Source organism: Panulirus ornatus, chromosome 3 (genome assembly GCF_036320965.1).
Source record: "Panulirus ornatus isolate Po-2019 chromosome 3, ASM3632096v1, whole genome shotgun sequence".
NCBI classification, from domain to species: Eukaryota; Metazoa; Arthropoda; class Malacostraca; order Decapoda; family Palinuridae; genus Panulirus; species Panulirus ornatus.
In genome coordinates, this window is record NC_092226.1 from 3,708,798 (window position 1) to 3,725,508 (window position 16,711).

At 44.5% G+C, this 16,711-nt stretch overlaps 1 protein-coding gene across 3 annotated transcripts in view; it reads right to left on the reverse strand.

The window, feature by feature from the left end:
• The window catches only part of LOC139760062 (WSCD family member AAEL009094-like), a 234,698-nt gene extending 218,899 nt beyond the window's left edge, over positions 1-15,799 (reverse strand). The window contains exon 1 of one of the 3 annotated variants that reach the window (XM_071682868.1): positions 15,201-15,799. The gene's annotated coding sequence lies outside the window, so the exon portion shown is untranslated. The remainder of the gene's footprint in view (positions 1-15,200) is intronic. The other 2 variants (XM_071682859.1, XM_071682840.1) reach the window with 2 other exon arrangements.
• Between the last annotated feature and the right edge of the window lie 912 nt (positions 15,800-16,711).

A 16,711-nucleotide genomic window follows, 5' to 3' on the forward strand; every position in this document is an offset into this window, starting at 1 on the left:
ACAGGTGTACACATGTCTGTGCATGTATATGCATGCACGCGGTGAAATGTACAGGTATGTATATGTGCGTGTGTGGGCGCTTATGCATATGGAAAGTTTTGTGGGGCCTGGATGTGGAATGGAAGCTGTGATTTCGGTGCATTACACATGACAGCTTGAGACTGAGTGTGAACGAATGTAGCCTTTGTTGTCTTTTCCTAGCACTACCATGCACGCGTGCGGGGGTAGGGGGTAGGCATTTCATGTGTGGTGGGGTGGCGGCAACCTCACTATCGCGGGAGACAGCGACAAAGTATAATATATATATATATATATATATATATATATATATATATATATATATATATATATATATATATATATATATTCCTATGAGTCCGCGGGGAAAATGAAACACGATAAGTTCCCAAGTGCACTTTCGTGTAATAATCACATCATCAGGGGAGACACAGAAGAGAAATATAAGTCAGTTGATATACAACGAAGAGACGTAGCTAAGAAGCTATTTGGGAAACATAATCGCTGTTTCCCGCATGACGGGACGTTGATTTAGCATGACGATCTGATCACTGAACATGACGGTACGATCAATGAGCATGACGGTGCAATCACTGACCATGACTGCGATCACCGAACATGACGGTACAATGATTTAGCATGACGGTACGATCCTCGGGTATGGCGGCCAGAACTTTATATCTGATCTTAGAAAGGCTACGTCATCATACACAAGGGTCGTACCATCAGGTCCCAGGGGCTTTCACTAAGCAGTCGAATGGAGAGCACTAATAGCGGACGGAGCGGACACAACACCCACTCAGCCAGGCGCAGACCGCCTTACTCCGCGGATGACAACCATATCTTCGCACCTCGTAGCCTAGCCTGCGTCTCCACCACAGATGTTGACACCTTACGGGATCAATAACGTCAGCGCATCCACGTGCTGAGCACGGCTAACGAGCGCCCGGGTATGGGGTTTCCTTCTCGTATTCCATCCCGGACCGTCACATGACTCCCAACTCCTAGTGAACCCGGCCGGTCAAGCCGCCTTCCTCGTCACTGCAATGAACAAATTAAGTCTTCACTAACTGGTCGAGTGTTGGGTGGGGTCAATGAGCCGGCCTTCCTTAGAGTGAATTCCTGAATTGTACAGTCGCCTCATAAGGATAGAATGGACTCCTGGGGCGCGTTTGTATGCACTATACTTGTGTTTATATATCTCGGCGTTTGTCCAGTAAGGTTCTGTAAAATGTAAGCTGCTGGTAATGTAACCCTGATGGGATTTGACCATTCTAGACCCCGTTGTTCACGGATGTGAGACAAAGGGTATTCGGTTACTTGTGATCGAAGTCATTTCTCTACTAAGGGCGATCATAGCCGAGCGGTTAGCGTTCCCGAATACCAAGCAAAGGTGCTGGTTTTGAGTCCTGACTGTTAGAGGGCATCATGAAATATATATATATATATATATATATATATATATATATATATATATATATATATATATATATATATATATATATATTGGAAAGGATCACAATTTTGCGCGTGATCAAAATATTCCTATGAGTCCACGGGGAAAATGAAACACGAAAAGTTCCCAAGTGCACTTTCGTGTAATAACCACATCATCAGGGGAGACACAAGAGAGAAATATAACAGTCAGTTGATATACATCGAAGAGACGAAGCTAGGACGTCATTTGGTAAACAAGTAAATGGCGTCCTAGCTTCGTCTCTTCGATGTATATCAACTGACTGTTATATTTCTCTCTTGTGTCTCCCCTGATGATGTGATTATTACACGAAAGTGCACTTGGGAACTTTTCGTGTTTCATTTTCCCCGTGGATTCATAGGAATATATATATATATATATATATATATATATATATATATATATATATATATATATATATATATATATATATATATATATATATATATATTACAACCCTTTGCAAAACGATCATTTAGCCAGAAGTCACACACGTGTTAAACACGTGTGTACACATGCTGTCACAAACCAGACCTTAAATCAACTTGCAACATTTCTTGCAATTATGTGTTCAACGTGTGCGTGCGACTCCTGGCTAAACAAGTGTTCAGCATTCGCCAGCCAATAAATCTGACATTAAATATAATTTGGTACATGAGGAAGGTGAAGTAACTGTTAACATCGCTTGAGTTATTTACTGTGATCACCTCACAAGGTCTGTACCTACTGGTACATGAACAACATATTGTAAACTGGCCAACACGTCTACACTCAGCGCTCGTTTGCGCTAAAATGACTGAAATTTTGAAACATCCCGAACGCCTCCCTCCGCCCGGGCAGGTCGCTAAGGTCGAGAGGTGTAACCCCGTCCTCGGCTCGCCACCTCCAACGTCGTAGCGCCTCTGCGAAGAGTGCTCGTAACTCTTGCTGCCTCTCGTAGCTGTACTCTACATTACCTTCAAGACCTACACTTCTCCGCTCCTGAGCCAGAAGCACCGCTAATTCTTTCAGAGAACACAAAAGGGTCTGTGTGTGTGTGTGTGTGTGTGTGTGTGTGTGTGTGTGTGTGTGCGTGTGTGTGGGTGGGTGCTCGTGTGCAGGGAACATGAGCCTGACATTTATGCATTACGGGTACAAATCTTTGACATTCGGGGCAGCGGAACGGCTGAGGATCAACTGATTCCAAACACCAGCACTGGCACAGTGGCCGCCCCCAGCTGTGCGTACAACCTACTGCACGGCCTCGACCCCACGTCCATCTTGGTCCCACACCCTACCCTGAGGCACGCCCCGACCCTATGCAACCTGAGGTGCGCCTCCGGCACCACGCACATCCTGAGACATGACCCTCATGTCATTTACACCCTCGGTCTTTACTGACAAGAGGATCATTCTACGTAAACAAAAACCATCATTTCACTCATATACAACAAAGGTAATGCGCATGCGTGGTGTAAGCCTTTCCATGGGGCCAGGCTCTCTGCTTGGGCTCGGGTTGTGAATCAGGGGCTAACGGGCCCCAGGGGTAGCTGGTCCCAGGGGGTAGCGGGCTCAGGGGCTAGCGGATCCTGAAGGTAGTAGGCCCTGGTGGTTGCTGACCCTGGTGGTTGCTGACCCTGGGCAGCGGGCTCTCGGGGGGGGGGGGGGAGTTGAAGGCCCTGGGGTTTACGTGTCTTCTTGAGATTAGCTAGTCCTGGGAGTAGCAGGCCCTGGGGGTCCACACAACTGGGTAGTCAGTCAATACGCACTACGGAGCAGCTCTAGCGATAACATATAGATAAGATACGACTTTAAGAATATCAGTAGTAAAATCTACACTTCATTATACTAGTAAGTGTAACGTCAATTTGTAAGAGAAGAATGTTATTCTCTTTTTTTCATCAATGATGAAATTCACGTTCTAGTTATAATAAAAGAAATTCAGGGAAAATATACATACAAAAGTAAGGAAGTCGCTCAATCTTGCCTTGGAGATCTTGGAAGGCCACTCCCGAACGCTGTCCTCCTCGGAGACTACAGCCTACCACACCTTAGGATGGACACAGCAAGAAAACACGGCAGCCTAATCGAGTACCAGGGGTCGTCCACACAAACACCTGCGCAGATGTGGAACTCTTTCAAGTGTGACGTTGTTCGTTGTACGCCAGTGGACAACAAAGCCAGACGGAAGGGAAAATTCGTTAGGTCTTATTTTCCTAAATAACATCATTCATGTCATCGCCTTCCACACTACACTGATAACGTTATACTCATCATTTCTCTGCAAAATCGGTGAACATTTCATCCTTGATTCTAATTACCAAAACCTACTCGACGTCTTCTTAACCCAATGTTACTTCAAGGTAATCAATCATAATACATAGGACCAAAACACTGGACTCTTTCCTCACAGATCCTCTACATAACGCGCACAAAATATGGTTTTCAGTTTGCTTGTCAGAGGAAATTCTAACACTTCTCGTATGCAAATTTCTGACCATGAATACAATTCAGAATTACCGTTAGTTGTGTGGCGATTGCATTTCTCTAATGCTTCCATAAGCATACACCATTCTGAAGATCCGTCCTGTTATCATGCAACACTTCCCTCACTACGCCAGCAAGACAGATGCTGAAACTGGATAATTACGACACTGTTCTTTTCTTAAGGGGACTGGATGAGGCAAGGGGCTGCACTGGGTCCAGCTTTGTTTTACCCTCGACTCACTGGCTACCTCACATGTTGCGATGGTGTTTGTTCAATAAGGCAAGAATCACCCACAACCCCATTATGTGAGGCCAGATGATTACTGTTGTCACGCACTGAGGCACCGCGGAGAATACAGAGACGTACGTAACCTAACTTTCAGCCTCATCAAATAACGCTCCCATGGGTGCTGTCCCCACCCGACCGTCGCTCACATAAACGTCCGCAAGGAATTGTTTTGTGCTAGACTGACCAAGCCATGGGCGTCACTGGCACACGGAAGCACCTGGGTCGCGTGCTCTCTATCATTAGATTATATTTAAATTTTCAGACGGTACAAGTGACTGTTCTCAACCCCCCGCCCCCGAGCAAGACGTTACGACGGCCTGGCCTCTGACCTATAACTCAATGTCGTACTCTCTCTCTCTCTCTCTCTCTCTCTCTCTCTCTCTCTCTCTCTCTCTCTCTCTCTCTCTCTCTCTCGAACAAAGGCGTTACCTATTCTGTTAAAAGCATAGGTTAGTCTCACACTTGTCGTTGTGATGACTCTCCGACCTTTTCTACAAATATCATCGGCGCACTTAGTAAACTTGTCCTCTAACTTATTCCAGGTAGTGCAACAATGGGACGCTGACAGTCTTTGGAAAAAAAATGGCTAAAGTCGCCTGGACTGATAATTATCATTACTTTCAAGACAACGTTAAATGTAACGAATCTGATTATCACAGTTATTAAAACTTCGTATGAGGATTGGGGAGGCACCACCACCAGCCAGCCAGCCAGCCAGCCACCAGCACTCGGAACATGACTCACAGATCTCGCACACCCCACACCCCACCCCACCACACCCCTACCGTAACCCCACCCGGTCCTGCCCCACTTTACAATGTGCCCCGTCGCTGCTGCTGCTGTTCGTTTCAACACACGTCCGCTGTACCCGGGAATTACAACAAGAACTCTTTGGCTGAAACAGGTGGAGCTCTGAAGATTCAAGTGACCACAGACGAAAATTTCGAGACGGCAAAATGTTTCTCCTCTTTGTTATTTAACATTTTCATGACCAGTGGCTCCAGTCGCGATACGAGGTCCGACCACGAACATGCGGAGCGGGGAAAAATAGGTGAAGTGTACGGAATAAATACTGTCCGCTCCTGTACCTTAGTGAGTTTAGAAGATGGGGGTCCCATGAATGTGGTAGAACTACACCCTCTCGTACAAGACAAACAAGTAATCAACTGATTAGAACACATGACCAGCAATCCTACCATGAGGGGGTAAGATGGCTACGGGCACCAAGAGGGGAGTATAACCCTGGCCAGCTGCTGCCTACAACCTACTGACACGGAAGGGGTAAGATGGTTCCGGCCATCACTCCCTGGGCGGATGCTGTTTACGTCCTACTGACCCGGATGGTGTAAGATGGTCCTGGCCATCAACTCTCCTCAGTCAGAAGGGCAGTACTTCCCTGGGCGGCTGCTGGTGATAGCCTACTGACACACATGGCGTAAGATGGTTCTAGATATCATTTCAACACTCCTAAGTTAGAAATACTTCTTTTGTAACAAAGCGTTCGCTCTGAATAACAGATTGGTGAACCTCCGTTTACAGGAAGGAGTTGAGTTCATCCAAGTTGTGGCAGCATTTCCACAAGCAGTCTGATAAGTTTATGATGGACGGACGGACTAAACCTGAATGAAGTGGGAGGTGCGCGTTTTATAAGGCTCTTTAGTGAGGCCACACCTGCATTGTGGTCAGACAACGCAGCCCGTGTGGAGCAGACCGACCTCCCTCGGCAACTGCCCTTCCAAATATGTTTTATCTAAAAACATTGTAGGCTCCAGCACGGAGGGTACGATATAAAATCTGAGTTAAAGCCCAAAAGTGTTAGAAGGAAATTTTATGACTGGTTGAATGTAGTACTGCAGATACATTTAAGAATAGACTTGATACACATTTAGCTTTAATGCCATAACTTAACATTATTTGCGCCTTAGTCACATTGATAATTTGCAAGCTATTATCTTTTGCATTATGTGTATACCTTCTCATTCTTACTATACTAATCTTTGAGTTTCTAATATCTTCCACAAACACAAACAGCCTCGAAAAGACCCAGTGATCTGTTGCTGTTTGAATTCCTTTGTATTCCCGGGCGGCTGCTATCTACAGCCTAGTGCCACGGAGGGTGCAAGATGGTCCACACCATCACATCAACACTCGTAAACCAGGAGAGTAGCACATCCCGTCCATCTAAGTGTTCTTTATCAACTATAGATGATGATGCCCATGTGTTCCTAGTGTCTCAAACATTTTCACAAGGATCTTACCCCATAATTACCAGCAACAGAATTTTAATATCAATCACCGTTATTAACCCATTCGCCTCTATTCCGTTTCTAATCCACTGTTCATTGTTTATAATCTAAAAACAATGTTTCAATTAGAATATAATGTCTGCTCTGTAACCCGGGTGGAGGCAGGTTGGTTTCATTATCTGTAACACCAGACACAGCCAGCCCAGAACTGTAACATCACTGGTAATTTGTTTTAATGTTAAGCTAAACTCCAATTACACCGTTTTCAGCTCCAATGCTGTTCATTTGTGTTGCTCAATTAACCCTGAGTTGCTACCTGTTACGTTGTTTTTTAGTTACTGTACACATTGAACAGTATAGCTGCATATTCTGGTAATAGCGGACTTACCTAACTATTTCTCATCACATGTCTGTGTACATGCACTACGCATCGCACAATGTTCTTATAAACATTTGAGCCACACCACAAGTATCACTGAATGCACTGTGAGTCACTGGCAATGAAACATTTCTGCCCCATCACGAAAATATGGTAACCTTCTACAAGTCAACGCCGGAGGTCACTCTTAACCTTCATACGCCTTAACTAACATCCTTACCTAACATACATCATGCGAGTGCGACCTAACCTAACCTTCTTATGCCTTAACTAACATCGTTAACTACGATACAACATGCTAATGCGACCTAACCTAACCTTCTTACGCCTTAACTAACATCCTTACCTAACATACATCATGCTAGTGCAACCTAACCTAACCTTCTACCACAACGGAGACGAACCGTTCACCGCTTGGGGCTACGTACAACGTCCGCCAAGGTTACGTGCAAACTGTAGACTCTTTCATAAGAAGAACCGGATCTAAAGTAAGCTGGGAGTGCTTACGTAGCCCGTGTACCCTGGCGACGTGATCCCGTGTATCCTGGCGACGTGAGACCGTATACCCTGGCGACGTGAGACCGTATACCCTGGCGACGTGAGCCCGTGTACCTTGGCGACGTAAGCCCGTACACCCTAGTGACGTGAGCCCTGTACCCTAGCGACGTGAGCCCGTGTGCCCTGGTGACGTGAGCCCGTGTACCCTGGCGACGTGAGACCGTCTACCCTAGAGACGTGAGCCCGTGTACCCTGGCGACATGAGCCCGTCTACCCTGGTGACGTGAGCCCGTGTACCCTGGCAACGTGAGCCCGTGTAACCTGGCGACGGAACCATTATGCTAAGGGTAAAAGTACATCTTAACTCCGAACTGAAACTAACTTTGGCAAATGGCAACTTCTGTTTTATGTGCTTTACAAAGTTTGTTGTGATTACAGAAATACCTTGCAGTGACTGAGCTTTCAATACTGAACGACATTAGATAGGGTGAAAATAGTACATTAGAGAACCTGGGAGGTTTTATAATGTAGACGTACGTAACACAGAGGAGAAAAATGAACGGAACTTATGAAAACCTTACCTAACCTTCGGAGCGATGAGAATTTCTCAAAATGTTTAGTACAGAAGCGAAGTCGGACTATGCCACACACACACACACACACACACACACACACACACACACACACGAAAATGCACAGCCAACATGGTGGAGTCGGATGCCAGCATACACCACAGCGAGCGGCCATGCAATACCCAGCAGGAGACGAATGTAGTATTGGTATATATCATTCCGGTTACTAGGCGAGGCGAGGCCAGGTTTTTATAGGATCTGTTGATATTTTAAAAGTGCCTTACTCACTTTTACATTAACTGAGCCAACATTTCGTGAGCTTTGGTAACAGTGAAAGTCTACTGAGTAATGATACTCTGTGTAATCGTGTCCACATATTCTACTATCACTCTCCACACTGACAGCCTACCTGACCTTTTCTCCCGAGCAAGTCATTACTCACGTCTTCTTTAACCTAATTCTTTGGAACACACACACACACACACACACACATTATATATATATATATATATATATATATATATATATATATATATATATATATATATATATATATATATATATATATTTATATATTCGCCACTTCATCGTCAGCGAGGCTGCGCGAAACCAGACCTCGTCCACACCCAGGCACCACAGACCTTTCCCAATAAGAAAGGCCACGTCCGCTCTCTTCCACTCTCTAGCTGTCATGTGTAATGCACCGAAGCCGCAGCTCCCTATCCACATCCAGGCCCCACAAACCTTTGTATGGTTTACCCCGGACGTTTCACATGCCCTGGTTCAGTCTATTCCGTTCACGCCTATCACCCTCCTGCATGTCTAGGACTCCAATGCTCGATATATTTTTCATTCCATCCTTCCATCTCCAATTTCCTCTCCCCCCTCTCCTTGTTCCCTCCACTTCTGACACATATATCCTCTTTGTCAATCTTTCCTCACCCATTCTCTCCATATGTCCAAACTATTTCAGCACACCCTCTTCTGCTCTCTCAACCACAATCTTTACATTATATATATATATATATATATATATATATATATATATATATATATATATATATATATATATATATATATATATATAAAACATACACTCACGAAAAAAGGAATTCAAACAGGAAGAGACCAGTGGAGCCTTACGAGGCTGTTTGACAATGGAAGAGTAGTGTCGTAAGAGTAGAAAGGCATTCAAATGTTTCAAAGAGAAAAACGTAAACTTTTCATGCATATGATGCGAAAATATAGTCACTCGTGAACTTGAAGCAAACTATAACTATAATCTTATACGTATCAATGCTACTTTCAACAACTCTGATTGGTAAATCAATCCATATGTTAACAATCCTATTGAATAATAAGCACTTCGCCTCATTCGAGGTAAAACGTTCGCCCACCAGTTTGTAATCATTATTGTCTATCACGAGTGAAATTAGACGGTTCTATTCTTAAGAAGATTGCTAGATCGAGATTACCGAAGCGATTGATAAGTTCAACGTGTGTTGTATCACCTCCTGACATCTGCAGCGTTAAGTCAACTCTCAAAGAATTTGTTTCTGTTCAGGAATTATCTTGGTAGCTCGCGGCTTTACTCTCTCCATCGTCTGTCTTCTCTCATGCAAGGCGACTAAAACTGAACACATCAGCACCAGGACACAGGGATGTGCTAAAAGAGCACGGATGATTTCCGTCGACATAAATCCGAAACTTTCACCTATCAATACAAGAATTTCGTTTGCCCTATTTACTGCTTTAGTGCACTGCTTACTTGGCTTTACTAAGGTCACCAGAGATTATTACACAGGTCTCTTTCCTCATTACTTTACGTAGCTCAACGGAATTCATATTGTACCCAGCCTTCTCATTTTTCAACTTATATATTGCTGGAAATCCTCCCCTCTCTTTTTTTTTTCAATTTTTCAAAAGAAGGAACAGAGAAGGGGGCCACGTGAGGATATTCCCTCTAAGCCCCAGTCCTCTGTTCTTAACGCTACCTCGCTAACGCGGGAAATGGCAAATAGTATGAAAGAAGAAAAGATATATATATATATATATATATATATATATATATATATATATATATATATATATATATATATATATATACTTTATTTGCCACCACTGAGCCCAGACCATCATTTTGTCACTCAGAAGCTGCAAATGTTCACATTCTGTCGTAGTTTTATCTCCAAGCCTACCACCGTCTACGACTTTGGATATCGTACAATGCAGCTCATTATCAGTATCGTATAACAAAGAGAACCGGTCCTCAGACTGATCCCTGTAGCACGTCACTTGCTACGTCTAATCACACTGTGGCTTGACCAGTAACCACCCGTCTTTGTTAACGTTTACGGCCGGTCAACCAATTTCGCAACCTACCAAGTGCAACGAACAACCCCATCTGTTCCATGTAACTAAACTCATGCGATTAACATCTGGCAAGGCACTTTATCAAATGCTTTTGGAAAACGTAAAACAGATGATATCTGCTGCTTTACTTTCATCCAACATGTTGATCATATCATTGACGAAATGATGTTGAATTATCAGATACGACGGAAAACTGTACTGAGAATCGTTTATCAAGAGGCAACCCTTTAAATGGCTTCCAATTTTATTCTGAATGATGGCTTCCATAAGTTTTCCAACAACAGTCATTATGATCATTGAACGACAATTTCCGAAAAATGACTCATTACCTTTCCTGAATACAGGTGACTTGCAAACTTGCATTCCTCTCTAACTTCCCCGCTCACAAGTAATTGATCAAAATGACCAACAGAGGACTTGACTATTTCATATTTGGCATATTTTTTTTCCCAGTGTCCTCAATACTGATGATATCTTTTCAAATTTTAGGTAACTTAAGTTGCCGAACGTTTTCGGGACATAAGTTTCGTCTTTGATCGTAAATCAAGATGCAAAAAAAATCATATACGATTCTTGCCATTACTCTGATGTCTTAAACAAAGTCACCGTTTTCTAAAATTAAAGGACCAATTGACTGGATAATGTTTCTCTTGCTTTTAACATAACTATAAATTTCCTTCGGCTTTATTTTGTTAATTTTCAACTGTACCTGAGTCATAACTGACGGTGACGAGTCTTAGTTTCGTTACGCAAATTTACATAATCATTATGTTTGCTGATTCCTTTGAGATTCTTTTCTGCTACCTCCTCAGACAACAGGCACTTCTTTATTTCAACGTAACTTTCCTCAACTACTCTGTGGGTTTAAATGAAGTTTTTCCAAGTTCCGCACACAGCCTCATCCTAGGCTTGCCCGTCAAGAACATTGCGCAGATCATGAAAATGTTGAAGTCTAAGATCTGATCCTCTTCGTAACTTCCTTGTTGATCAACATCACATGCAACGATAAAAGTCGCCTCAAAGAAGTTTTGTCGGTAATTACTTGTCCCCAAACTTTTCTCCAGCTTCGACATTAATAACGAGATCCTCAGCTGAAACACCAGATAAATTTAATATCTCCTCGTCGCCAGCAAGCTCCTCAACTCACTGTATTACGACGCTCACAAGCACATCCACCTCACCCCTGGAACTACTGGAAAGGGATTTCCCCAGCTTAAATATCACCACCACCACCACCACCACCACCACCATCATGTACACATCTCACACTATGATAGTGTTAGAATCGTGTTCATTATAGATTTATGCAGACTGATAAAGTCTTTCGTCTGCCTCTGGTGTCTGTGCGCGGGGCGGCCTATAAACTAGTTCTATCGTTATTTTCTTAAACAGCTTATCTTTAATCTCTATAAGAAAAAAGAAGCTGACCTTATCAACGACTACGTTTTTCATTGCAGGATTAAGATTAGCTTTAACAAGATCTCATCGCCTAATTTATTTCTCCTATTAGTGCTCAATAAAGTGGAAATCTTTAATCTTAATAACTAACCAAAAATGACAAAGTATTTATTTACTAGTAGTAACGACATTTGGCCATGAGGCAGGGCTAGAACGTAGCATTCACCGCAGGAAAATGTATAGCTGTGAAGACCGAGTCGTGTGAGTTAAGGTGTTGTCGAGTGTTGTGTGTGAGATGGAGAGTGCGTTATGGCTGTGGACTGAAGAGGACGGCCGGCAACCTACGTGTGGGTGAGGCAGTGAGGAAAGGTAAGCAACCTAAGTCAAGGGAGGGTAACTTGACAGCAACTGATATGTTAGAGAGAGAGAGAGAGAGAGAGAGAGAGAGAGAGAGAGAGAGAGAGAGAGAGAGAGAGACTCGCTGCCTACGCCGCTGTCAAGCAACACACCTCGTGCGTAGCGCTCATTGTCGCTGGCGTACGTGTTTTATCCCCCTGATATCCTCTGGTGTCGTACGCATTCCACATCCGTGTTTGGGTTCAACTGGACCAGTTTTCAGTCATGTGTCAAGTGTCCTTGTACAGGTTTTTACTCGTTCCTCATATGTCCACTACTCCGGCAGGTGGAACTGTCAACATCATCTTTATCATCGACTTTCGAATATATTTTTTTTTTTTTTTGCTTTTTTGGTATATTTGTTTCCCTTGTAATCTAAGATATTCTCACAGACTGAATAAGTTTCTTGTCTTGTCATGAGTTTTGGTACATTTTACCTTCCTACGTATCTACATGACCCAGCATGTACTCTCTCATACCTTGCTCTCCTTGTCTCTGCAGTTTACAGATCCAGTTTTTGTAACCTTCATGACGGTAAATGTCTTCCATTTAATTTAGTTCTAGGTGCCAAGAGTCTCTGGTGGATTCTTAAGCTCTGGATCCTTAAGTTTAATAGATTCTTTCCTTTGTTTTTAGTGAGGATAACGAACATAAATTAGCTTAACTTCTTCTCTGTGCAATTAACAATGAAATGCTGTCCCTGTGTACAAACGATAAGTATTGATGTGAAATTCAAAACAATAAGAAAAATGTCCAAGATCTCCAGTGTTCTCATCCTTACCCCAGATATTCCCTCACCTGCTAACACTATGTGGTCTCCAGGGTAACTCGTTGCTCGTGATTACTACCGCCTTATGCTCGCTCTTCACCTCCAGTGCTCCCTCATCCTGTTACTCCCCTTATATCATCAATTGCAGTGATAGTCGTCCCATCATTCGACGATCTACTGTTCATATTTCAGTATACGATTTTCCCTTCATCTTCCCATGTGATCACCTTCATCTTGCGTCATCTGTAAACCAACGATGATTTGACTCATCCACCACGTCACATATTGTGCCACTACAGGACTGAACTTAAGAGTCCAATGAACAACCAGCGGCAGAAGATTCCATGTGTGCTAACTAACCACTAACAATTATCTCATTTTGTTAACATCCTTGAACCATTTCCCAACGAAGAGAGAGAGAGAGAGAGAGAGAGAGAGAGAGAGAGAGAGAGAGAGAGAGAGAGAGAGAGAGAGGAGGTGCAGGGGGGGGGGGGTAGTCAGTAATCAACCTTGCCTTTCACTTTCGAAATGTTTCGCGATGTCTGGCAACAAGCGCCGCACATTACCCCAGTCCACTCAACGAGCGGGTTGGTCAAGAAGGCAAGCCATCCCCCCGCGCTCATTGGCTAATGGCTATGCGGCTTGTTAAGCTAATTCCCCCAGTTGTACTGCACACAACGCTTACGTTACTCCATGATCATCCAACTGAAAAGTTAAATTAGTCTCTATTAACTGAAATTCACAGCATTAAATGGAATGGTATCAAATACGAAAATACGAAATACGTATTCATATACGCAATTTTGTCTTCTTCGTGGATACGTACATCTACCGCAATTATAATCATAAATTCCGTGGTTCCATGTTGTGGGCAAGCGAGCTCGCGAACTTTGAATCGCATAAGTCCGTCGGGGTTCGAATCTTGCACACAGAGCAAAGCAATCTTTCTTATGAAACGCAAAAATACATGTTATCTATTCATGAAGCAGAAGACTGACAACATGATTACCATGTACGTGAGAATAATTCATGACATCAATACCAAACGACTTATGAACGAACTGATGAAGGTAAAATGAATCCAAACGAACATACATTCGTAGCCAGGGTAGTGAAGCTCGAAACAGGGTAGTGAAGCTTCGGAAGTTACTTCCAACGGAAAATGACCAGAAAATGCGGGGGAGAGGTTTCAAGACTGGCTGGAAACGATGAAATGAAACTTGGCGACCGGATGATGATAATGCACGCACGAACATGTCCTGAATGAACCTTAACTTCAACTATAAAACACTTAACACACGACACTACGCGTGCGCTGACGTTTATTGTACAAATGACGAAACGACAGAAGTTGGTCGTAACAAGCAACAAGCAAGACAGTGTTTCCTTTCACAACAAGTTATCAAAGGTCAACATAATATACTACCTCAGTGATGAGGAGGATGGTTACAGTACCTGACCATCCGTGATGATGCCTACCTGGTATACAGTTTCTCCGTACAGTTTCTGGAACAAGAAACAAAACTGCTCAAACAACAGCAACGTGGGTGCGACGAGGGAGGGAGGGAGGGAGGTCCCCCCAGCGACCATATTCACCTGCTCCGACCTAAGGTAACCTTATCTCACATCTTGACCGAACTCAAATGAAGATATAAATAGCCCGAAACAAAATAAAACATTCCACAACTCATGAGAGCCGATACGAATGTTATGGACACAGACACACTCACTCCACGATGTCAGGCAGCCACAAATGACCCAAGACATGCTGAGTGCTTTGTTAAGACAACCGTCGGATCAATAAGACAGCGTATTAATTACCCGACAGTCCATTAACACCTCCATAATAACAGATATGACGAACATCTGATAAATGGAACATGCTACCCCACTGTGGCCGGACACTTGTTTGTTAACCGAATTAACGAAGCTTTATTCCATTATACGATAAATACATGTAATATTGTAAAAAATAATTTCTCGTTCATTAAACATTCAGTTTCACTTATTTCTAAAGGCTAAGGAGAATTCGACCACTGATATTCAATCATTACACAACACAATTTTCAGATATAATGAATTCAGTGTATACAGGCCAACCATCGTACCTTTACGTTGAAACTATCATAATCTCACGTCAATTGCCACTGGGTTCTAATCCAGTGGATGTTTCATGAAGTCTTCCCAGCGGCAGGCCAGGTAGCTATCAGCATCACTAGACAATGTACACGATTCATCACAGTTTACTGCTGAAATGTCTCGTGATGCTGGGCTGACGACCGCGTCAGGCTGCGGGAGAACGAGGGGAGAGAGACTTACCTGAAGCAGACGGTACCTGGTGCGGCCGGGGGCGCTCCCCTACCTCGCTCCTCGTGCAGTACTACCCCGGCAGGAGGTCCGCGCCTCACACCACCACTAATCCTCCCACGCGAGTTTGGTGCACGCGCCAACAGTCGAAGATGTTTCCACCACTTTCTACCAAGTTACTTTGGTGACAGTCTAGTAAATAAATGTGTCCACACACGTCCAGGTGTCGAGTATATCGTTAATACTGGAGCGAGGGGAAGCAGAGGAGGAGGAGGTAGGCGGGGGGAACCAGCAGAAGTGCCCGCAGGTCCTCTGGCTTGTTAAGTTGGGGTAAACTTCGCACGCCTGTCAGTAGCACTGGGTAGCCCCTCACTCACGTGGGACTTGGACCACTACCTCGGGGCTGCTGCTGCTGCAACACATCCCACCACCGTCACCACAGGTCTCACACGTCACTCCACCTCCCTGCCACACAGTGTGACACCCACGGCACCCAGGCGGGCCACTGTCACTCCGGTCACACAAAGCGAGGGTCGGGCAGCGAGCTAGCGAGCGACCGCTTACCTTCACTCTCCGCCTCTGGCAGGACACTGGTTGGCGGGACGCAGCGAGCGAGCGTCAGTGCCGAGGTTAGCGTGGAGTCGTGAATTCTGAGAGACTCGATCGATGGCAACTCCTTCCTGCCTGCTGCCTCCCGCTCTTACCTTTTTTATTCTTTCCTCTTTTACAACCGTCAGTAACACTACGATATTCATGAGGTTCGTCTGTTCTCCAAAAGCCTTCCTGTGTCGCACGAATCACGCATCATTACATGATGACGCCTCGTCACTGTTTGATGTGGTGACAGCCTCCATCATTGTTACGTAGTGAACGGCAATAAATAATGAAGGTAATCATTATAAAGCCGTCGGCCAAGTGACAGATGTGGCCCAGCTGATCCTTGAGCGAGGGGTGAGGGGAGCGGGCCGGGCCGGGCCGGGCCGGGCCAGGTTAAGTCGGCCCAACCGCACGCCAACCCTCTCCTGTGACGTCATGCACACGCTAGCTCTCCGGATGATCATCTTACCTGAGACGTATGATGCTGCACGGCACGTATGATGCTACACAACACGTATCATGCTACGCGACACACATGATGCTGCATGGCACGCATGATGCTGCGCAGCACACATGATGCTGTACGGCACGTATGATGCTACACGACACGTATGATGCTACACGACACGTATGATGCTACACGACACGTATGATGCTGCACGACACGTATGATGCTGCACGACACGTATGATGCTACACGACACGTATGATGCTACACGACACGCATGATGGTGCACGGCACGTATGATGCTGCACGGCACGTATGATGCTACACGGCACGTATGATGCTGCACGGCACGTATGATGCTGCACGGCACGTATGGTGCTGCACGACACGTATGATGCTGCACGACACGTATGATGCACGACACACATGATGCTGTACGGCACGTGTGATGCTACACGACACATTTAATGCTATACGG